The sequence below is a fragment of the Mercenaria mercenaria genome, chromosome 15, assembly GCF_021730395.1.
Source record: "Mercenaria mercenaria strain notata chromosome 15, MADL_Memer_1, whole genome shotgun sequence".
Classification (NCBI taxonomy): Eukaryota; Metazoa; Mollusca; class Bivalvia; order Venerida; family Veneridae; genus Mercenaria; species Mercenaria mercenaria.
Genome location: NC_069375.1, coordinates 71,659,621 through 71,686,486, shown reverse-complemented (window position 1 = coordinate 71,686,486; position 26,866 = coordinate 71,659,621). Strand labels below are relative to the sequence as shown.

Sequence of the window (26,866 nt, the reverse complement as noted above, 5' to 3'; positions counted from 1 at the left end):
ATCCTTCAAAGTTTTGATAAATGTCTCTATCAGTATCTGTACTCATTTAACAGTCTTACGTTACACTCAGATTTTGTTTCAATAAATTGCGATTTGTTAAATTATTTTATTTATACAAGACTATATCTAGGATTTATATATAGTAAGATGGGTGACAAGGTAAATACACTATTTTATATTCAATTACATTAAATAATACACAAGGACATTACAAATTAAAAGTATAAGAACGCAAAATGTTAGAATCCCTGCCAATTCATTTGAAGTTCTTGTGAATTTATCTGTTCATTTTGTGTTTCAATGTCTATCATATATGTTAAAACTCGCTGCTTTATATAATATAATGCAAACAAGTACTGACAAAATGTCGCAATTAGTAGAATATGAAAATCAAAGAAGAAATATTTGAAAAGAGGGAATAGCTAATCCGTTTAAAACAAAGTGTTAATCCTCTTATAGCATACGACATGGAGACAAAAAACAAAACAAAACAAAAAAGAAAAAAAACAAAAAACAAAAAAAAAAAAAAACGGCTGAGACACACACCTACTGGCTTAGCCACATTTATAACTCACGGCTGAGCCACACACCTACCGGATTAGTAAATAAATTACTGATTTAGCTTTTACTTGTTAAATGCTCGCAGTATTTCCGTTGTTTTCATTGATTATGGGCAGTTCAAGTTTTGTATGAACAGTACCAAATTTTAGAACAAGATCATGAACAGTGCCAACTTTTAGAACAAGATCATGAACAGTGCCAACTTTTAGAATATTATTGTACAAATATAATTATGCATAAGCTCATTTGTTTAAATACAACTGGATAAAGAAATATCATATTGCCGAACTTTCATACGTAAATACGTCAAAAAATTCCCTCACATTTCACATATACTTTATATAAAAAGAAATTTTGATGCGTTAAACTAAAAAAAAATTGTCTTCGGAGAACACGTCAGTCACTTCCTGGAGAAATAAAACATCTTTTTTTTCGTTGTGTCATATTTCAACATACTTGATGTTGCATTTCTTTCACTGAAAGTGTGCATTTATAATTTATCAAGTGCAGTTATAGGAAATGTATAAAATACGTTAATGTTGAATCTGAAAACAATGGGAATGATTTATCAGAAAATAACTCTATATCTCTTTTCTTTTCAAATGTTACCATGGTGAAAATAAAATCACTTTCCGTAATGCTGAAAACATAAAATCATTTTTTTTAACCCAGTGAACGATTTTGAATTTGAGAGCTTAATTCACGAAACTCCGCGGCTTTAGATTATCATCAAAATGTTCGGTTTTTAAACCGTTTAGGTCTCTTGCTTAGTACACATTGGAAAATGTTACTTTTTGTCCGAGCTCTACGTATATGTTTTGAACTAATCGCCCAATTGAATTGTTGATTATTTCATATTACTTTTCAAACTTCTGTTTTCTTTTTAGTATATCTAAAATACTCGTACGTCAGTGTTTTGAAATAAGTTTCAAATCTGTCTTCAAAATTACTAACATGGCAGAAAAATAAATGGTTTTGTTTGCATAGTTACCCCAAAAAAAACTCCACTTCAGTTTTCGGGGGAAAAAACAGTTGGTTTTTAAACTTATCTATGAAAGTTAACATCACTTCTCAATTTATTATAAAGTTGTATTTTGAAGAAAAAGGTAATTATATAAGTGTGTCAATGACGTCTTAAGCAAGTATAATAGGAACTTCCATTGTAAGCAATTTTCTGAAATTTAAAACTATCATATTTGTTCACACGTTATGCGCTTTCTAAAAATCTTTTCCTGATAAAGAAACGAAAACAAGATTTGCAGTGTTGTTTGTAAAGTACCCTTTTCAGCATGTAAACCCAACAAGTTGTTTAAAGTTTAGTGTCCGTTAGATATTTTCTTTTTCTTTTAACAGCTGTTGGTCAGTGATATAACATTCGATATAAACAAGTGACTGGATTCGCAGGATAACAAAACATTGTAGGACATGGTTCGAAAAGAAAATACATTGTGTATTTATGTATCAGTAAGCTTGAAATTTTACAATTGTGCGACAAAGTTTGAGAAATGAAATTCGAAATTGTTACTATCTCGACATTTAAAGTTACGTAACTCGACACTTAGAGTAACGTATCTCGAAATTTTGAGTTAATAAATAAAGTACACCTGACACTTATACTCTTCCGTAGTAATACAAAAGAAAATGAACATTTCAAATCAGGTGGACTGGCATATCTGAACTTTCTTCTACAATTTCTACCGAATAGTCCGGTTGTTACTGTTTCTCACACTGTTTATGTCCTTGAATTGTCAAAATATTTACTAAACCATTCTCATATCGTTAGGAATGATATACATTGTGAAAACCAATAATGACGCCATTCATTTACCGTGTGAACGCCCGTATTAAAGTACTGATTACATTTTTGTGCCGTGTGAACGCCCGTATTACTGTACTCATTACATTCTTATACCGTGTGAACGCCCGTATTACTGTACTGATTACATTCTTGTACCGTGTGAACGCCCATATTACAGTACTGATTACATTCTTGTACCGTGTGAACGTCCGTATTACAGTACTGATTACATTCTTGTACCGTGTGAACGTCCGTATTACAGTACTGATTACATTCTTGTACCGTGTGAACGCCCGTATTACTGTACTGATTACATTCTTGTACCGTGTGAAAGTACTGATTACATTCTTGTACCGTGTGAACGCCCTATTACTGTACTCATTACATTCTTGTACCGTGTGAACGGCTGTATTACTGTACTCATTACATTCTTGTACCGTGTGAACGCCCGAATTACAGTACTGATTACATTCTTGTACCGTGTGAACGCCTGTATTACTGTACTCATTACATTCTTGTACCGTGTGAACGCCCGTATTACTGTACTGATTACATTACTGCACCGTGTGAACGCCCGTATTACAGTACTGATTACATTTTTTACATTGTAAACGCCTGTATTACAGTACTGAATATTGCATGGCTTGTCGGTTAATAGTCAAAACATAAACTCAGAAATAATTTTTTACAGTTTAACTTTCAATTTTATTACTTATTAGGCAAATAAACATATTTTGGTAAAGGCAAGTTATATAACACCAACTATTGATTTACGAATTGTATATGGAGTCATGTAATAATAAATATACGCTTATTGAATCCCTTGCCGAACAGTAGTCAAAACTTTTGCCCTTGTTCTTATTGACATTGGAAATAGTTTTTTAAGATTGACCGCCGAGTCATTCAATAAGTATTTTATTACATGACATCAGAACCAATTTTCAATTTGTCACTGTATCAAGTATGACTTTGGCCAAACAAAGTCGAATTCTGTTTAAGTAGTAATATAGCACAAATTATGCATCGAAGAGTTGTTGAAATCATGTAATAATTATGATTGTAGTCTTACAAATATACATAGTATTTAGAACACTGTCGACGAAATCTTAATTCATTGTTAGCATTTACATTGTATATTAATCTTTATACCCACTATCTGGGAATAAATATGTTTAAAGGAAACAATTACCCGTATAATTTATGCAAGTATTATTTATAGTAAACGGTAACAGCAAATAACATTAACAGATTGCATTCTAACTAAGATTTACACAAAATATTGCATTGCATTAGTGTATAAACACTTATGACAGATAGACAATTATATAATTTAATGACAATTTTTATCATTTGTTTATTTTGATATTCATATTGGTCTCTGATAGGTCAGTGACAGATATAAGCGTATACAGATAAGCGGCTCTGTGAATGGCTGGCTACATCTTATATTTGATCAATACGTAAATTCCTCAATAAACAAGGAGTTGTATGAACCCGTGGAAAGTTTCTCAATGATTTTATGAAACTTTCCACCATTCATTGATAAGCTTGTTCGATATTTGTTTTGATTAAAAACGTGCAAATACAGAAACGTGTCGTAGTAAGGTGTGGTTATTATTATTATTATTTATTATTATACCAGATTTATATAGCGCCCTTTTCATGATCAATTTCACGTTCAAAGGCGCTTTACATAGTTCAATTGCAGCCGCACAGAGCGCATAATTCATCCTCTACTAGTACAGACACAGAGCGATCTGACCAGAGGGACAGAGTGAGACAAAGCCCCCACGACAGAAAGATAAGCCTAGCTCGTTGCGAATAGGCAGCCTGGTTCTTTAACGTGCCCAGTGTATAGCACTGATACACGCAAGGATTGCCTGGGTTCCTGACCAGTACATCTCTAGTTGGGTGGGAAACACTGAAAAGCGTTTCTGAAAATTCCCGAGTAGCTGCCGGGGATCGAACCCCCGACCTCAGGATTGGAAGGCCAGTGTGCAAACCACTGAGCTATCCGTCCACCTTGGTTAATAGTAAGTAGGAAACACAGTTTTAGTAAAGTAAATTCATACAGCAATATATCTATGTTGTATTGAGGTACACTTTTGTACTCTATTTCTATTACATTGAGTACCTGTATAACAATGGGAACTGCGTTTCTATTACATTTGGGTTTCATGTTTGTCTTACCTAGAAATTTTACATTGCTATAACACTGAGACACTGTGTTCCTATTACATTGAGGCTATGTATTTGTAAAACTTATCATGGCTTCCCATACCTACTTAAATAAGTCACACGCTGTCACCTTACATTTAAATCTTACCACCTTAATTTACATTTACAAAAATGTCATACCACAAGTCTTATCATGTCAAACACTTTTAAATTTTTTCAAAGCTTACAAAGAAGACTTACCGCCACCTCAACTAACACTGAAATCTTACCACCCCTCAACTTACATCGAAATCTTACCATCACCTCAACTTACATCCAAGTCTTACCACCACCTCAACTTACATCCAAGTCGTACCACCACCTCAACTTACATCTAAGTCTTACTACCACCTCAACTTACATCAAAGTCTTACCACCACCTCAATTTACATCGGAGTCTTACCACCACCTCAACTTACATCGATGTCTTACCACCACCTCAACTTACATCCAGTCTTACCACCACCTCAACTTACATCCAAGTCTTACCACCACCTTAACTTTCATCGAAATCTTACCATCACCTCAACTTACATCCAAGTCTTACCACCACCTCAACTTACATCGGAGTCTTACCACCACCTCAATTTACATCGGAGTCTTACTACCACCTCAACTTACATCCAAGTCTTACCACCACCTCAACTTGCATCAAAGTCTAAACACCACCTCAACTTACACCCAAGTCTTCCCACCACCTCAACTTACATCCAAGTCTTACCACCAACTCAATTTACATCGGAGTCTTACCACCACCTCAACTTATATCGGAGTCTTATCACCACCTCAACTTACATCCAAGTCGTACCACCTCAACTTACATCGAAAGTTTTACCAGCACCTCAACTTACATCGGAGTCTTACCGCCACCTCAATTTGCATCCAAGTCTTACCACGACCTCAATTTACATCGGAGTCTTACCACCACCTCAACTTACATCGGAGTCTTACCACCACCTCAACTTACATCTAAGTCGTACCACCACCTCAACTTACATCGAAAGTTTTACCAGCACCTCAACTTACATCGGAGTCTTACCACGACCTCAATTTACATCCAAGTCTTACCACCACCTCAACTTACATCGAAAGTTTTACCACCACCTCAACTTACATCGGAGTCTTACCATCACCTCAACTTACAACCAAGTCTTACCATCACCTCAACTTACATCGAGAGTTTTACCACCACCTCAACTTACATCGGTGTCTTACCATCACCTCAACTTACAACCAAGTCTTACCACCACCTCAACTTACATCGGAGTCCTACCACCACCTCAACTTACATCGAAGTGTTACCACCACCTCAACTTACATCCAAGTCTTACCACCACCTCAACTTACATCGAAGTGTTACTACCACCTCAACTTACATCGAAGTGTTACCATCACCTCAACTTACATCCAAGTATTAACACCACCTCAACTTACATCGAGGTCTTACCACCACCTCAACTTACATCCAAGTCTTACCACCACCTCAACTTACATCCGAGTCTTACCACCACCTCAACTTACATCCAAGTAAAGTCTTACCACCTTCTCAACTTACATCCAAGTCAAGTCCTACCACCACCTCAACATACATCCAAGTCTTACAACCACTTCAACTTACATCGAAGTCTTACAAACACCTCAACTTACATCCAAGTCAAGTCTTACCACCCCCTCAGCGTACATCAAGGTCTTACCACCACCTCAACTTACATCCAAGTCAAGTCTTACCCCCACCTCAATTTACACCCAAGTCTTACCACCACCTCAACTTACATCCAAGTCAAGTCTTACCACCTTCTCAACTTACATCCAATTCAAGTCTTACCACCTTCTCAACTTACATCCAAGTCTTACCACCACCTTAACTTACATCCAAGTCTTACCACCACCTCAGCTTACATCCAATTCAAGTCTTACCACCTTCTCAACTTACATCCAAGTCAAGTCTTACCACCACCTCAACTTACATCGGAGTCTTACCACCACCTCAACTTATATCCAAGTCTTACCACCACCTCAACTTACATCGAAAGTTTTACCACCACCTCAACTTACATCTTTCACCTCCGAAGCTTTCTGCACGTATATTTTATATATTTGGTTTTCAAAATAATTTAATTAGATAGAATACTATTGAATCAAAGGTAACGATAAAAGACTGACGTACTTTTCAACCTTATGTCAGGTCATCTAAGGTTAAACAAGGTAACACTGTAACTATGTACTCTCATATATCAGTATTGATAACAAATTGTAATTAACGAAAGGATGTCTTCATGTAAACATTACTATCAAATCATTCAAACATGTTTGTTGAATTTATATGTGTACATACAGTGACTGTCAAGTAGTGATCTAGGAACGCGTATTTATACAGTAGATAAATATTGTCAATAACAAAGTCATACAAATATACGTCCCAACAAAACAATTTCTTTTATCTTAATATTCATATTCCTTTTTTATCATCCTTGGAGAATATTGTCTTGAAACCATTCCATCTCTGTTCTAAGTGGGTAAGGAATATGAGAAGCAAATAGTCCTTAGAAGTGTTATCCCCCATTTCCTTCACATTTCCAGATAGGATTAAATATTTCTTTGTGAAAGCTCAATCACTATAAAACTGAGGTACTCCACTATAACAGAAAGTAATATCAGATATAAAATGAACTTGAATGTACCATATCTACTTGTACATATCTTTCAAATTAAAAAACAGTCTACATATTTGGGCAGTTCCATGAGAAAACCTGTATAAGTGAAAAAAGTCAAAATTGAGATAACAAATTATTCATGAAAAACACCCTGTTACCTTACAAATCTGGAAAAAAATGAATTAGTTATATTTCAAAAGCTACGATGCTTACTAACTAAATCATCAAAGGCATTTTGGCATTTTGAGGCGTCACGTTAAGAACATGAAAGCAGCGTGACGTCGTTCATGACGTGCATTTTTCAAGGCATTAATATAACAAATTATGCGTATCACTTGCTAAACATCATGCATTTGAATATTTAGAAAACGTTTAAAATGATTTTACTGAAAAATAACTTAACGGTATATTTTTGGTTTCATCACGGGTCTTTTATCTACACATCTCTATATTTTCATGATACATGAGTGCTTTGTAATTTTCGATACCATGACAACACAAGTAACATTTAATTGTAAAATATAGTAGAGTTTTATTTGCCTTACATACCTGTATTACAATACACTTGCATGAACATAAGGAAAACGATAATTTTCTTCTTTTTTCAACTCATTATTATGCAATATTAATATCATGTCACTAATACAGATTCCCTCACGGAACGACCCATTTATAGTACTTACATCTCGTACATGACCAAATGTACAGAGGTTTTAATTAAAAGAATTATTTTACGTAGTTCGTTATTGCATGAATTATCAAAACTAAAAATATAAAATGCACCCGTTACCAGTTTAAGACGCTCGCTTATATATCTTAGTTATCGATATATTAAATTATTCACGTTTTTCATCGTCTGCTAACTATTTTTGTCTCCAGTTCCCGGTAGTTATTTTACCGCGTTTTCTGCTTGCAATTCACGATTTTTTTCATGTTTTCAGTGCACTATATAAGTGATTGTTAACTGATATTCTTCACTCGAGGTTGAATATTTGACAGCATAACAAGTATTTTGATTATTTGTTTATTCCCGCGCACCCACCCTTACAGACATTTCAAGTTTCTTAATAGTTAATGCTGATGGCTTTTAGCTGTATTCAGATATTAAAGGCAGATTTGATTTTTTGACTGTGATTTAAACAAGAGTAATCATATAGTTCTAGAGAGATTCCCTAGGCCAGACATTACGTCTCCTTTATGTTCTGATAGAAAATAAGGTTCACAGTTACGTACCTTATATTTCAAGGGTCTTTAGACATGAACAATTCCTTGATAATTATTACTGTTGAGTATTCATGTATTACTAGAACTTTAAAGGCAGATATATATTTAACATTATATGAGAACATTTGAATTCTTCATGCCAGAACTTGGAATCTGCATTTAGAAAAGTAACATTCACAAGCACGCATTTAATTCTATATCAATATATTTTATGCTGTTTTTCCCCATGCAATGTTATTCTTTCGTTATCAAATGGAAATTGCCGTTATCCTCTTTTGAGCTAGTTTTCATTTTATTTTGATTTTACCTTGAAAGAATGTTATGTTTTACACACTGCACATTTTTTCTTATTTTGTGGTTATTCAACGAAGCTGAGAGAGATCAGAATGGCCATCTTATATGCTGTTTAACTATTCTCGATTAGATGAGTTCAAGTTATTACATTTGGTTCATTCGGGACCTAATAGAAAACACATTTTTACAGTTTAGATTTTCATGTACATCTGATTGTATGTTTGGCTTAAATTTTGATAGTATGTTTTCAAGCTGAGTGGTGTACAAAGATAAAGATAACCACATTTACCCCACTTCTACTGGTCGATCATCACCACATCGCACAAGATCGTACCATCTGACATTTGCAAGACAAATATTCGTATTTTTTGTACATTGGAATGCTGTCAAATACTAAGACCTGTATCCTATATTTTTGTTTGTTGTTTTTGTAGTTAGGAACATGAAATTAGTGAATAATTGATTTACTCACGACATAGAATGAGTAAATTGAATTTACAACCTGCGAACAAGGTTATGTATAAATATAAAGCCAGGAAATAGCTTGATTATTATATACGTGATTGTTTGTATGTTTGCAGAAAGATGTCAGCGACAATCGAGGAGCATGGGGGAACCAGCTGGAGTTTATCCTTACAATGGTCGGCTTTGCTGTAGGTCTTGGAAACGTTTGGAGATTTCCATACCTGTGTTACAGAAATGGCGGCGGTATATTACACTGTTATAGATACTTGAAAACAAAATCACATTTATATTAGGTATAGCCCTTTATCCGTTAACAATGGTAATAACAGAAAATAAATTTACATGTATATGTATCACAGTTACTTTGGACATATTAACCCTTTCGAATTCATGAATGCGTATGATACTGCGTGGCTGTATAGCACTATAACGTAGTGTTATATACAGTTGTTTCATTTTCTTCTCATACTCCATTTATACTTTATGTCATTGCTGGTTCTCAGCGTTAAATTTCAGGAGCTCGCTTGTTACTATATATGAGCCGCGCCATGAGAAAACCAACATAGTGGGTATGCGACCAGCATGGATCCAGACCAGCCTGCGCATCGGCGCAGTCTGGTCAGGCTCCATGCTGTTCGCTAACAGTTTCTCCAATTCCAATAGGCTTTAAAAGCGAACAGCATGGAGCCTGACCAGACTGCGCGGATGCGCAGGCTGGTCTGGATCCATGCTGGTCGCATACCCACTATGTTGGTTTTCTCATGGCACGGCTCATATAAACTATATCATAAGTGGTTCTCGTCGTTAAATTTCAGGTGCTTTCTTGGTACCCTATTTTATAAACCGTAACATAACTGGTTCTCGTCGTTAAATTTCAGGTGCTTTCTTGGTCCCTTACTTCATATCTCTGCTGGTTCTCGGCGTTCCCCTGTTTTTTATGGAACTGTGTTTTGGTCAGTTTGCTAGTCTCGGACCGCTTAAAATATGGAGAATGAATCCTGCGATGAAAGGTGAGATATTTCTAATAAGGACTGGCAATGAACTTAAGATTAAGCAAGCTTAAGGATGTGTGCATACCTCTCTTACAACATTTCTACAAGTCAGTTACAAAAGTATCGCACCATTTTCCAGCTAGCATTTCTGATTAGGTGCCGTTTCCAACAACTGTCATACAACGTCGGTCAGTTTGTCTAAACAGGTTTCCTTGGAATATGTACCGGAACATGTTTTTCCGCAATTAATATAAGCCTATAAAAATTATGTGCGGGAAAGTGAATACATAAAATGACATTAAATATTGACTGGTTTACTAGCCGTCATAACAATGGCATTAAATGGACTTGTATCTGTCAATAGCATTTGAACTTAGAAAGCAACTTGGAAGCAATCTAAATACTGTCTTCTTTCATTTACAGGTGTTGGTATGAGTGTAGTGCTAATCACTGCTTGTATCATAATATATTACAATGTGATTGTGGCGTATTGCATTTTTTACTTCTTTGCGTCGATGACGTCAAAGTTACCATGGAGTGATTGTGACAATGACTGGAACACGTGTCAATGCAGAGATTCCTCTATGGATCTAAATGCCACAATTCCTTGGGCAAACGGATCTAGATTTATCACAGAATGCAGTAAGCACATTACTTTATCATTGAAACAATTCATTGTAATGACTGCATAATTCCAACTTTTTATGTTATGTAAGTATATGTAAGTATATGCTGTGACACTTGTAGTTTATGCTGTGACACTTGTAGTTTAAGCCCGCCCGCTTAGCTCAGTAGGTAAGAGCGTTGGTCTACGGATCGCGGGGTCGTGAGTTCGATCCTCGGGCGGGGCGTATGTTCTCCGTGACTATTTGATAAACGACATTGTGTCTGAAATCATTAGTCCTCCACCTCTGATTCATGTGGGGAAGTTGGCAGTTACTCACGGAGAACAGGTTTGTACTGGTACAGAATCCAGGAACACTGGTTAGGTTAACTGCCCGCCGTTACATGACTGAAATACTGTTGAAAAACGGCGTTAAACCCAAAACAAACAAACTTGTAGTTTATACGAAGATTAACTCTACGGCTGATGAAACTGGTAATATTTCATCGAAATGGCAGCCTTTTTGTTTCGGTGGCAACATAAAAAATCTATCTAGATATGGATTTAAACTGTTTCTTTAAACTGTTTCTTTTTCTGTTTTTTATAACTTATTTCCTTGCCATTCCTAATTAGAAACCAATAAACATAAGAAATTAATCTATTTAAAGAAATTTGTTTAAAAATGTTCAGCGGTATGTAAATAATGTAACAAGTTTACTAAAACTAAAATAACCGCCTCAGTCTATAATTAGTCAATTTCTTTAATTTCAAATATATCTTTCTCAATAGTTGTTCGGTTTTCAAAATTCTTTCAGTGTTATGAAAGGCTTTGGGGCGGCTTACATATGAAAAACATTGCTAGACATTTCTATGACTTTGAACGATTTTAAGGCTCTGAGGCTGTGTTTTAGGTGTTCTGTGCTTCCGAGAAATCTACCTTTACCTATTATCTTTTAAGAGAAATGTGAACTTTCTGCTGAAATGTTACAAAATTTTACATATAAATTACGATACGAGTTGGTTTACTTGCAACAAAAAGACAGCAGTGCTGTCAAATACATGTAATCATTTTATGTAAATAAGTAATGGACTGCTAGACAGTAGAGAAAAATATAATCGAAGTTGTAAACCATAAACTGTATGCTTGCGATTGGCAACTGGTTCTGTGTTAGGAATTGTAACTTTTCTGGATATAACGCATTCTGTATCATTTGAACGGGATTGTGTAAATGTTGTATCTGCATAAAACCCTGGCAATCAATCAAAATATAACATATATCAAAGATAAACTAATGTCCAAATTTATTTGAAATGTAGTATAACGTATAGAATATCTACTCCATCAAACCTCTTATTAGCATGGTTCTGTATTTATTGTTGTTTCTTTACAAACAGATTTAACAGATATCCAAAATACAACAACAACAACCGCAAGTGAGGAATACTTTTTGTAAGTATAAACTGAATAACTGAAAATAGGTACTGAAACTAAGGATGAAAGTGTTAAGTTTACTGATTCAAAAGTCTGACAATAGGACATCAACTCTGACAATAGAACATCTACTCTGACAACAGGACATCTACTCCGACAATAGGGCCTCTACTCTGACAGAAGGACATATACTCCGACAATAGGACATCTACTCTGACAATAGGACATCTACTTTGACAATAGGACATCTACTCCGACAATAGGACATTTATTCTGACAAAAGGACATCTACTGTGACCAAAGGACGTCTACTGGGACAATAGGACATCACTCTGACAAAGGACGTCTACTTTGACAATAGGACAGTAGGTTTATAAAATTTACCGAAAAGCAGGTCTGACAAACGGACATATTTGGTTAAAATTTCAGAGTCACTGATTTGGCAATAGAAGTGACAAATTGATATCTAGGTCTGACAATAAGATACTTTTTTTGTAAATACATGTATGTACTGCGCCTCACATCTGGCAATAAGACATCGCTTAAAACTTATTACGGAGACACAGATGTGAGAAGAGGATTCTTTAAGTATAATGTATTATATTCTATATATCTTATGATCGGCTCCGAATACTAACACCAATATAGATATGCGATAATGTGTCATTTACTAACTCTTATTCTAATATGAAAATGGAAAATCACAGTGTACTAACTGGTATAAATATATCATATGATCTTTTTAATGTACCTACTGTGATGAACATGTATTTCATAATCTGCTGCCGCGTACTTACTCTGATACAGATGTGTTAAATGTTCCGTGCCGTGTTGTAACTCTAATATAGATATATTGTATTGTCCGTGCCGTGTTTTAACTCTGATATAGATATATTGTATTGTCCGTGCTGTGTTCTAACTCTGATATAGATATATTGTATTGTCTGTGCCGTGTTCTAACTCTGATATAGATATATTGTATTGTCCGTGCCGTGTTCTAACTCTGATATAGATATATTGTATTGTCCGTGCCGTGTTCTAACTCTGATATAGATATATTGTATTGTCCGTGCCGTGTTCTAACTCTGATATAGATATATTTTATTGTACGTGCCGTGTTCTAACTCTAATATAGATATATTGTATTGTCCGTCTGGTGTTCTACGATATACTAAATGATCACTCCGTGCATACTGTATATAAATAAAGCTAATGATCATCAGGAGCCGTGTACTAACTCTGATCAAGGTATATGATATGAAATTGCGCCGTGTACTAACTTTGACGTAGGTATATCATAATGATCAGGAGCCGTGTACTACCTCTGATCAAGATGTATTGCTATTATTATTATAATTATTATTATTGTTGCTATTAATATTATTATACCAGATTTGTATAGCGCCCTTTTCATGATAAACACGTTCAAAGGCGCTTTACATATAGCAAACGCAGCCACACAGGGCTCGAAATTCATCCTCTACTAGTACAGACACAGAGCGATCTGACCAGAGGGACAGAGTGAGATAAAGCCCCAGCACAGATGGAGATAAAATACAGGCCTGTCCGGCTAACTTAGCCTAGCTCTTTGCGAACAGACAGTCTGGCTCCTTAACGTGCCCGGTGTGTAGCACCGATACACGCGAAGCTTTCATTCCTGGGAAGAACCAGTACAGGCTTCTGAGTTAGGTGGGAGACACTCGAGAGCATCTCAGAAATTTTCAGTGCCTGGACCGGGATTCGAACCCCGGACCTCTGAATTGTCAGTCAAGCGTGTTACCACTACACCACCGGTCCACCTAATTAACCTAATTATGTGATAATGCGCCGTGTACTAACTCTCACGTTGGTATCAAGGTATATTATATAATAGTGTACTATCTCTGACGTAGATATATCATAAAGATCAGGAGCCGTGTACTAACTCTGATCAAGGAATATTATATGGTAGGGTGCCGTGAAATAATTCTGATCAAGATATATATATAATTAGACGCCGTGTTGTAACCCTCACTCGGATATATTTATCTGTGCCATGTACTATTTCTTACATAGATATATTATATGATTAGGCGTCGTGTACTTAGACGATCAGAAGGACTAGAACATGAGGGTATACTCCTGTGGGATGTGTCGCTGTGTAATCTTCTTGCTTGGACAATTATCTTCCTTGTACTCACTAAAGGTGTAGAGACACTTGGAAAGGTATTCATTTATAAAACAGCTTTTTCACATCCTTAATTCTTACTTGTAGTAATCAGCTCACCCACCTAACTCAAAAGAGAGCACAGATCTATGGACCGTTGGGTCATTAGCCTGATCCCCAGGCGATCACTATGTTCTTTATTTGATAGACGACGCTGTGCCAGAAATCATTTGTCCTCCACCCTGATTGGTGTGAAACGCCGGAAGTTACTTGCAGAGAACAGGTTAGTGCTGGTACAGAATCCAGGAACACTTGTTCGTTTAAATGTCTACCGTTGCACAACTGAAGTGAAGCTAAATACGGCGCCAAGCTCAAAGCAGTTAGAACATGTACCTATTAAAATGCAAGAATTCGCCATCTGACACATAACCCGACAACTGAGGGTTTAAATCCCGGCGAGAACGAGATTTGACTGCGGTCATCGCACAATAAGGAAGAAGTCATCAAGCATAGAAAACAAAGTTATAACACTGTGTTAATATCGTGTCAACAGTAAAGCATTTCAACATGTGACTGTTTGTTAGTTTATTTAACTTCGAGTTTTGATAAAATGCTTGTGTGTGTTTGGTAAATGTTCAATATACAGTCTGAGACTAATTTACCTTAATTACAAAAAGCCATCTGAAATAGAACTGAAAATATCTGCATCTATATCATAAATTAAACTAGACTTATAAAAGCAATTGATCTGAAGGGATAATCTATAAATGAATTTGTTTTCATGAAGGATGATATTCTATTATGAAGTATAAAAATATAATCTTATTACACAATTAGGTGATATACTTTCCTTCAATTTTTCCTTACCTCTAGGTGATGTACTTTGCTTCAATTTTTCCTTACATCTTGTTGACTATTTTACTTGTGAGAGGGCTGAGGGCTGACTCTTGATGGCCACAGTGTTGGTGTAGACTTCTACCTGCAACCAAACATTACTAAGCTGTCAGAGGCTTCGGTAAGTATTTTTTTCATTAAATTTTATAATCGGATATGTCAAAAAGGCTCAAATCTACCGGTCATGGCAATATATTCCTTTCATGTAAGAATTGCTGAAAGAAAAAGAATCATTTCGTATTTGATACGATTTACAAAGGACACACACGATTGCTACTCCTTGCAACAAACGGTTAGAGTAAGTGGTGTTTACGCTGTATTAACTCACATAAGCTCAATCAAGCCCGGATCTGCTTTCCAAGGAAAATTCTTCATCTGTGTATTAAGCATAGATACATATATTGAAAAAATGATTGCAATATTTTAGACTTGCTTTCAGAGTTTTGTGATCGATTTCTTAACTAAGAGATGAAAACTGTTCATAGTCACACCAAGTATTCTCTACGTTAAGATAGTGAAAAAATGGTATTTGTTTGTAAACACTTTCAGTAGAAAGTGTGCTTTGCTGAGGCGCACATTTCTATATATTCATGAGTGAAAAACAAATGTGCTTGCACGTGTAGAATTTTCTGTCTTCCCGCGTAGAAACTTGTGCCTGCGCGTGAAGAAACTTGTGCCTGCACGTTTAGAAACTTGAGCCTGCGCGTGTAGAAACTTGTGCCTGCACATGTAAGTTGTATATGTGAACGTATACATTTTTATACAAACACGCGTTAATATGTAAGTACATGCATCCATGAATCTCTTGCAATTATGCGTGCAGTTTAAGAGTTAAACATTGATCAATATATTTCGCACAATACAAGTATAAATTTATAGGTGCGGAAGTATGCACTGTGTACATTCATGAGTTACATTGTAGATGCACGCATATATTGGACGAGCATCTACATATACGCGAGTATCTAAATTTACAAGGCATACGTCCATGTATGAGTTTACAATTGCATACGTAATAACAAGAGCACGTTTATATACATGTACGCGTGCACGTCAGTATATGCGTGTACTTAAAAATATGTATGCGTGCACCCACATTTCAAACTATGCGCATAGGTGAGATATAAGACTTGCAAAAGATAATAGGTAAGGGTAGATTTTCGGAAGCACGAACACCAAAAACACAGCCCCAGAGCCACGCAATTACACGGCAGGCCCACAACAAAAAGAAGCTGTAATGGAAAATATTTCAGACGGGTTGCTTCAAACATCCAACAAGTACATATTTAATTATGCCGCATAATTAATCGATTTTTACCCAATTTTTCAGTATGGCTAAATATTGATGGAGGGGAAGGAAACGGAAAGGGGCGAAATGGGGTTGGGGTGGGATCCGAAGGGGAAAGTTGAACAAGGACAAATATACAAGGGAATGCCATGTTCTTTAAAAACAGTCGCACTACAACGTAAACTACAATAGCGCAGACACTCATGTACCAAAGATAAAAGATAAACACACAACTACGATCAACCAAATAACATAGAAAAACGAACAAGCAACACATAAGTCTCACAAGCATACAGTCGCACCTATACACGTAGGAAAAACAATAAAGTACCGTCTTGGGACTCGGCTGCCAAAACAAAGGGGATAAAATAGCCCCCGCCAATAATTAATGATACGTTAACATACAATAATATAGACATACAGTCAACAAATTATATACATACATACAATAATTCATATACATACATACAAAAAATCATATACTTACATACAATAAATTATATACATTTTGTTTAAAGGTTTGGAGCGATGCAGCTGTTCAAATTTTCTACTCACTCGGAATTTGTCAAGGAGGTCTCATAGCCATGTCCAGTTTTAACCAGTTTAAAACAAATTCGTTGAGGTAAGACTTTTATTTACTAAATTTATTCGCTAGAAATGCTGCAAAATAATTAAAATAAAATGTCCGTCAGTGCAGATGTTCTTTATATTTACAAATGTATGTAGGGAGAGCTCGATGGTTGATGGCACAGTTTACAGTTTAAGATGTTTATAATAATAATGAGTGAAAACTAATGATCGCTGTAAATACTTCGTGTTTCAGGGATGCGCAAATAGTTCATATCATATATACTTCGTGTTCCAGGGATGCGCAAATAGTTCCTATCATATATGCTTCGTGTTTCAGGGATGCGTTAATACTTCCTATCATATATGCTTCGTGTTTCAGGGATGCGTTGATAGTTCCAATCATATATGCATCGTTTTTCAGGGATGCGTTGATAGTTCCAATCATATATGCTTCGTGTTTCAGGGATGCGTTGATAGTTCCAATCATATATGCTTCGTGTTCCAGGGATGCGATGATAGTTCTAATCATATATGCTTCGTGTTTCAGGGATGCGTTGATAGTTCCAATCATATATGCTTCGTGTTCCAGGGATGCGATGATAGTTCCAGTCATATATGCTTCGTGTTTCATGGGTGCGTTGATAGTTCCAGTCATATATGCTTCGTGTTTCAGGGATGCATTGATAGTTCTAATCATATATGCTTCGCGTTCAAGGATGCGTTGATAGTTCCAATCATATATACTTCGTGTTTCAGGGATGCGTTAATAGTTCCTATATTATATGCTTCGTGTTTCAGGGATGCGTTGATAGTTCCTATCATTAACTGTGGAACCAGTTTCTATGCTGGTTTTGTAATATTCTCCGTTCTTGGATTTATGGCCACTAAAAAACATACTAGCGTTGCTGATGTTGTTGCTGACGGTAAGTTATTTTTTTTTTGATATGTGCTTTTTCAATTGAAATGTTCATTGACCTTTGAACAGGCTTTGTTGCTGGCCAGTTTTAATCTTGGTATTAATAGTTGTCCTTTTTAAACGGTAATTTTAGCTCAAAGGATATAATCCTTATTGCGGAAATTAGTTTCTTGTTTTAGTGGTCAACATTTCCCTCAACAATAACTTGATTTGTTAGCTCCTGGCGGTTGTACTTTGTTACAAAGAGTAACTTCTTTTTCCTTAGGTAAATAAACGATCAGGATGTTACCTGTACTTTCATTTTGAAAACAATCATTCAGTTTAACTGATAATTAACGTAACGTTTAATACTTTCAGGACCAGGACTTACGTTTATGGTATATCCAGAAGCACTGTCTCAGATGCCTGTTTCACCTTTATGGGCAGTACTTTTCTTCCTCATGATGACGATGTTGGGATTTAGTTCACAGGTAATCTCTACATTCTTTATTTTTGTAAACGTTGCTTTTCTTAAAATACTTGGCTAGTATAACGAAGTTCAGTATAAATCATTACGCAAACTCATACTAACGGTAGTATTATATTTATCAATTACAGACAGGTCGCGAAAATATATACGTGCATGTACTCATCATATATGTGTAAGCGTTAATATGATCACATGCGTATGTTATGTACAATCCTGCACATGTAAAATATACGTGGACGTTTATATCTGCACATGAATATTTGCGCATATACATGTACATGTATTGCATTTAGCGTGCACGCCAAATGGCATGTATCATAGACATATGATTGTGACCGTGTTCATTTGATAAAGCCACATAAATATAACAATGTAAAACAAATTTAATTGCAGTTTTTCTTTTCATAAAATATTAGTCTTTTTTTTAAATGATACAAGTCGAGAGACTAATAGAGATTTTTTTGTAGTTTTCAGCAACAGAAACTGTGTTATCCAGTTTGATGGACGAATTCCCAGCGGTCCGTAAATCAAAGTTTCGGATGGTCGGATTCCGGGCATGTGGATGTTTGCTGTTCTTTTTACTCGGTCTTCCAATGACAACAGAGGTTTGATATACATTCAAGTTATACAACACAGGTTTTGTAATAGTCTGTCAGCAGAATTTTTGAAACATAATGGTGTTTGAAAAAGAACTCTTGCAACATCTCTGAAACGCGGAACCTGTATTATTTTATCATCGATTACCAATATACTTCTTCTGCTGAAATATTGCTTTTCACATGTCCTTTTTTCTGTTGATTTTTTTAATAAGGTATGTGTATGTTCATTTTAGATAACTCTTTAATTCGTCTATTCTGTACGATTTTCTTATTTGGCCTACCGAAAATTCTTATACAGTCTCCGTTTTTTTCATTCTTAAGTTATAAAATTCCTATATGCATCTATGTGTGTTTTCGTTTTCATATTTAACATCTCTTAAGGTAGTTCTGTACGTTTGAAAAACCTGAAGTGATAGCGTAACGTCATTTATCCGAAAAACGTAGAATAAAGCCTTGATTCGGCATTTGGAAATGAAAATCAATTTATGAATTAATGGAAACCTGTGAGTAACATTTTTTTTCTGTGGAACTGTTGCTATATTTCTAAAGTGAAACTATGATATTTAAACATATGACACGTTAAAATTAGCATGATATGCCCGGTTCACCTTAATCATGGTCAAATATCTCAAAAAATAAGCACACGAGCTTATACATTTTGTTTCGTCAAATTATAGACCATGTGTTTATTTACAACTATGAGAAGTTTTATTAAAATCTACGTTTTAGAAGAAATTCTATTCGCGAAAATGTTATGAAAGTTATGATTTTCCCATAGATCCCATTATGAAATATTGCGTGAGGTCCATTTTTTTCAAATCAGTCTGGCAAAAAATCAATCACACGACCCTATGTATTTTATTTGCTGATTTGTTTAGGTATATTCTGCAGTTTTGAAAAAATCAGAGTTTAATCAAATTCTGCGTTTTAGAAAAAAAGGTCTAAACGTCTAGAACCACCTTAATGTGTTTCGTTTTCTTCACCACATATTATCCTGTATACGGTCAACTGCTCTTGGCTGTTACATTTTACTCCCTCCGATTGTAGCCTAGAGATCCAGACAGCTCACTAAAGATGCTTCGTATCTCAGAGCATTGTAACTCAAATGTAAACACAGTTTACACCTAAAACACAGTGCTAAAAAAACACCAACTTTAGAATTATACGTCTTTGCACTGAAGTGCCGTAAGCGTAAAAATTGTAAGGATCAGCTTGTTTGTTCTTCAAAGATACCTTCAGTTTATCATTGATGTCAATAAAATGTTAAAAATTTCAAATTTTATTTGTTCTTTTCCGATATACAGATATACAAATGCTTGTTATTCTGAAACATAAAGATGGCAAGATGTTTAATTTATATTCTAGGGCGGATTTTACTTGCTGAACCTGATAGATAACTATGTCGGAGGCTTTCCGTTACTCTTTGCTGGTATATTTGAACTCATTGCTGTAATATATGTATACGGTAAGACATTTTACGTAAATCATTTTTATATGACTAGCAATGCTTAAATCATCACAACAATATTACGTCGACGTCAGGTTGACGTTACATTTAGCGCCATGTATGCACCGAGAAATAGCGCTTTCAAATTTGATCAAATATTTTACTTAATTTTTTTTTTTAAACGAAATGTTAAATAGCACAACTGTAGTGATCAATTAACACACATACTGAGTTGGCTATTCGCTTTTCAGAATAATTTGCTATAATTTTCGCGCAAATTAATCTCTTCCGTAAGACGTATTACCATTTCGTTCTGGCGTGTATAAACAAAGGAGCGTGACGAACTACCATTTGGTGCCATGCATGAGCGAAGAAACAGTTCCGTCATATTTGATTTAAATTTTACAATAACAGACATATCAGAATCAAAATATTTTATAGCAAAACTGTGTTTGAAAATGTTTATACACACGGGCGGTTTATACACTCGCCATGCATGCGCGAAGAAACAGTTCCATCATATTTGATCTACATTTTACAATAAAAGCCATATTAGAATCGAAATATTTTATAGCAAAACCGTGTGTAAACACTATTTATACACTCGGGCGGTTATACGTCGCTCGTGTAATTATTACGCCCGACGTATAACATGTATAAATAATGTTAAAACACGGTTTTGCAATAAATTATTTATTAATTGATGCAATATTTGTGTTACGGTAAGACATTCTATATAAATCATTGATGCAATATTCGTGTAGGGTAGAACATTGCTGTTTTTTTTTAAACATTAAGACATTTTATAAAAAAACATTGCTGTTTTAGTCATGCCGTATTCAAGTAACATACACATATATGTAAAAACACATTTTTTCTCGCAAGTCGAACTGCCGTCCTATTGATTGAAGTATTTTCTGCAAGCTTTGAGACAACCTTAGTCACGATAAAACACTTTTTATTTGTTTTTAGAATTGAAAGAACAAGTCAAACTTTTGATTATTAGCGAACTGATTCGCATATGTGTTGGTACTAATTTAATATTTGTCAATGAAAACTTGAAGTATTGTTGTTAAACACACCAAAACAAAGTTTGACAGCTTTAAATTTTTGTTTTTCTACTGGACAGGAAGCTAGTACATGTACTGTCAAATGTATTTAATTCAGTTTAATGTTTGTATTTTCAGGAGTGATAAAATTCAAGAAAGATATAGAAATGATGCTCGGAAAACGGTTGATGACCAAAATAGCATTTGTGTTTTTCATCCCAATGTGGGTCCTCATCACTCCCATTTGTTTGTTGGTTTGTATTTTCATTTTTTCCATCGACTATACATCTCTTTCTAATTGCATTGTCGAGCTTTATATGTAAAGAGGACAAATCAAAATATGTTTCGATTACTATCTGAAGCAGCTGATCTTTACATGCAGACGATTTCATTGTTGTTGCTCTGTGAAGCAGCTGATCCTCCCGGTTTCTGCTAAATATTTAACTAATCCGTTGTCCGCCTGTTTACACTGTCTGATGATGCTATAGAGTTCAGATGTTGTGTTATATCCAGATAGATGTTGTGTTATATCCAGATAGATGTTGTGTTATATACAGATAGATGTTGTGTTGTGTTATATCCAGATAGATGTTGTGTTATATACAGATAGATGTTGTGTTATATCCAGATAGATGTTGTGTTATATCCAGATAGATGTTGTGTAATATCCAGATAGATGTTGTGTTATATACAGATAGATGTTGTGTTGTGTTATATCCAGATAGATGTTGTGTTATATACAGATAGATGTTGTGTTATATACAGATAGATGTTGTTTATTCCAGATAGATGTTGTGTTTATTCCAGATAGATGTTTGTAATATGCATTGTGAGTTGTTTATATCAGATAGATGTGTGTAAATCAGATAGATGTTGTGTTATATACAGATAGAGTTTGTGTTGTGTTATACCCGATGATGTTTGTTATATCCAAGTTGAATGTTGTGTTCTATAAGATAGATGTTGTGTTATATCAGATAGATGTTGTGTTATATCCAGATAGATGTTGTGTTATATACAGATAGATGTTGTGTTATATACAGATAGATGTTGTGTTATATCCAGATAGATGTTGTGTAATATCCAGATAGATGTTGTGTTACATCCAGATAGATGTTGTGTTATATCCAGATATGTAATTCCTATATTCTGTACTGTATAGATTACTGATCTGTCGTGATAACCCTCGGCATTAGGCCTCAGCGCTATAACATGATTCAAATATAATATACTTGGCGTCATTGAAAAGTTACCACTTAATATATACCTCTTTACTTGTTTATGCAATATCGACTTCACTTTTTCATGGCCTGTGCGCTGTCTATTACTCATAGACCCTGTCTGATCATGTCTCCTAACCCATTTCATGACTGTCAGGTGAGAACAGCACATATGACGTGCAATTTCACGACATGAAAGTTCGGCGTCAACCATGCCAACGGCCTGATGGCGTTGATCGTGCCTTAAACATGGCATTCTTAACAAGGATATTCTGGATTTTTTAACGTATTCCTTTTAGTTTGTCGACAAACTTTCAAGTGCGATGAATGATTTGCGATAGAATTTTCGTACATGTCGACATTGCTGGAAAAAGTCATTTTGCACGTGCAGCCCGTGCCTCAAATGGAGTTAATCGAATTTGACAAATCTTAACACCAGTGACGTCTCAGCTGCATCAAAAATGTAGTCGTGTTATGCTTTAAACACAGTCCAGTGTGATTTTTAAAATATAAGGGCCATTTGGGTGGTAACTTTTCAGTGACGCTGAGTATACATTTAAAAATAATCATTTAACTTGCCGGAAAAGTAGACCTATTTAGCATCTGCATTTGGTCACAAACAGGTAAATAGTTTTCCCTATGTATTCTATATAAAACTGACATTTTTTTTAAAGAGCTACCAAACATAGCTAGACCCATTTCAGAGAAAAAATCCTTACTTCATTTTAAAAAGTTATGATAAAACCGATATAAAATGAAGATAAAAGTATAGGTCATGTATCTTCTAAGAGAAATTTCTCTTCTCACATTTGCTTACTGTAAAATCACATCAAAATCACACTGCTGTGACCTGGAAGTACTACTCAACTAAATTGAGCTTCACTTTACCAAATACAACCTGCTCTCTCATTTTTCCTACCAAAATGTCAAAAATAGATCCACAATGAAATTAAAGCAGAAACTAGCTTTAATCTAGACCTTTGTTGTCATGTCAAGTAAAAAAAATAGTGTTCAAACACCTGTCCGCTATTACACGACTAGACCAGATGGCTCCCACGCTGGTTCCTTTACTATAGTTAGGCCATTACGTTCGTGGAAGCGTCGTAGAAATTAAAAGTCGTGAGAAATAAATGGTGTTTACAGTGCAATACTGGTGAAATACGACCGAATCCCGTATTGCCCCTTCATTACAATGTCAGACCTGTTGTACAATGTGACATGTGCTTTCTAGTATAATATGAAATAAGGCAAAGCCTCAAAGCGAGCTCAAAGAAATCGGATTTAGCTAAAAATATTATGCATCATTCATTTGTCACAAAGAAACTATTCCCTACTCACAAGAATTCAGGAGAACCCATTCAGGTTAAAGGTCAGTAATTCAAATCCTTCTTTGTTTCATATAAAAAACGACAAATTCAGGTCGTCTTTACGTATCTTTAGAGAACATCACTTTTTCCTACACCTATTTTTCATGAAAGTTCTATCACAAATTAACGAAAAACTGAAAAGAAAATAGGGGGTTATTTAGTTCCTAGTGAAATGCGAATCAGTTGTGGTCTGCTACCCTAAAAATGGCGCATATTTACTCTCGTCCGCGCAATAAACACATACTTCCGGTTTCGATCTGCAAAACTTGCCATATGGGGTGTATGAACATGACAACCGTCTCATTTCATGCGGAATGTCTTCTAGTAGTGAAAACTGGTGATTAAAGCACTCGTTCTACACGAATTTGAGCAAGAAATGGGAAAATTAGGATCTATTTATTATGGACTTCTTTCGACTACACCACGGAAGCACATTTTCGACCGAATTACTGACCTTATTCCTTCACTTGAAAAAGTCTACATTTAGTGTCACCATACCTGTAACAGTGAATATCATACGTTGCAAAAACTATGGGAAGCCGGTGTCACGGTGACGTCATTACCGCGTTCCCGTTTCTGCTTATTAATGACATTTTTTCCATTTTCTCGCCGATGCTTGATCTTTTAAATGAAAATAATATTTTTTCAAACAACTGGAAAGCATTCTTTCATTATTGTTGAGTGATGAATAATTTTTAGCAATTGAATGAAGTTCTGTATTCACTCCGGAAAGAAGTACTTCCTGTGAGCACCTTTCCGTTAGGATGCGCTTTTTAAGAACTTCCGACGAAACTTTTCAAATCCATCACCAAGTGTGGAAGTATACTTGCGTTACCGTAAAGCTCGATTCTCGTGCAGGCCCTTCGGGCCTGCTCTTCGAGCTCGCTATTAATATTTGATTGTAGTAGGGCCTATTTATTGTAATCATGTTATAGAATATATTATTGTTTAATTATGTAGCCATGATTTGTTTCCATAATTAAATAATGTATCTTTCTCAGGGTGTAATTATCTTCAAAAGTATACAGTACAAACCTTTAAAGCTGGAAGACTACGATTATCCGGATTTCGGTGACGCTATAGGCTGGCTTGCTGCTGCAGCGCCTATTCTTGTTGTTCCTGGTTGGTTCATTGGCTATTTTTGTTGGAGAGGAGGAGCCTCGGTAAGCTGATTTAACGTTTTAATTGAAACCAAACATTCTTTCAAAAAGCGTTCGTTTCTTTTGACTACCGCTGATTGAGCTTAATTAGCAGTGCACGGCGAAGAGTCGCCGAAGAAATAAAACATATGTTGTAGAGTCCTCATAGTTAACATTTTATTGACATTTCCTATTAAGAAATATAGGTTATATCATGCGTTAGTAACTTGTTATTTTGCCTACTTAACATGCTTACATCTGGTAAATATATTACCAGAGAGAAGCTAAAGAATGGGCTGGTTGCAATGTCAATACGATTTGTGAGCGGAGCGAGCGAAAAAGAAGTGCTTCGTAGGAATATCACTACAGTGGTATTATTTCATGCAGTTGAAGCAAGAACAAGATTGTGCAATAAAATATTACCATTATACTATTAATGAGTATGAATACATAGAATTACAGCACTAAGTGTCATGAATAGTAATTATTAATGATGTGCGAGCGAAGGGGCAGAAAAAAGGTTTATGCGTTTGGCTTGTAATTATAAGAAAGAAAAGACGTATCATTGGGGTAGGGTCTGAATCCACAAGTGGAGCAAAACGTGTGAAATGTGTGCGTTAAAGACGGCGTTTCGAAACCATAATCATCGGATAGGTTGATCTAAGTAAGAAAAGAGTACTCACGATTAAATGTTTCTTTCAGAAATAAGAATGCTATCGCCGTTTTTATTTTAATTATTGCTACATTGATGCAACGCTGAAATACGCGTACAAAAAAGGATTTATCGATGAGTGAACCACCCGTCTATAGTAACCAAATTGTTGGAATTAGTAGACACTGGAATTGTTTATATACGTGTTCTCTTGTTTTCAGTTGCTTGTTGACATAAATCATCCTAAAGAAAAGTGGGGTCCAGCCAAAGATGAGCATCGTGGGGACAGATACAAACTACCAGACTTTACCTTGTTCAATGTTGAGATAGGACCTGATGCCGAGAAACAATCATTACCGGAAGGTGATAAATACACGAATGGCAACATAGTAAATGGAGCAGCACCAACGTCCATTGACAACACAGCTTTTGTTAATGATGAATAAAACTATTTCTTATCACATAACATGTCCCCTGAATAACAAATGTAACATGTCAATACTAGCAGCTGGCCTGGAAAAATATAAAAAAGTTAAAATATATGTTCAATCACTGATATACATATCTAAAACAGATAATTGTTGCATAAGTGGCATTTTATACCAGCACATTGCTAATAAGAATTAGGCAATTCTTGCATTAGCGACATTATATACGAGTATATTGCTAATAAGAATTAGGCTTTTTTTGCAATAATGACATTCTATACGAACACAGTACTAATACGTTTTATGTAATTGTTACATTAGCGACTTGACTTTCTGTACGAGCACATTGCTAATAAGAATCTGGTAATTCTTGCTTTAGCGACCTTCTATACCAGCAGATTGTAAACAAGAATTAGGTAGTTTTTTGCATTAGCGACATTT

The 26,866-nt window shown here is 35.3% G+C and overlaps 1 pseudogene; it reads left to right on the top strand.

Moving 5' to 3' along the window:
- LOC123558404 (sodium- and chloride-dependent glycine transporter 2-like) lies at nt 1-26,866 on the top strand (annotated as a pseudogene).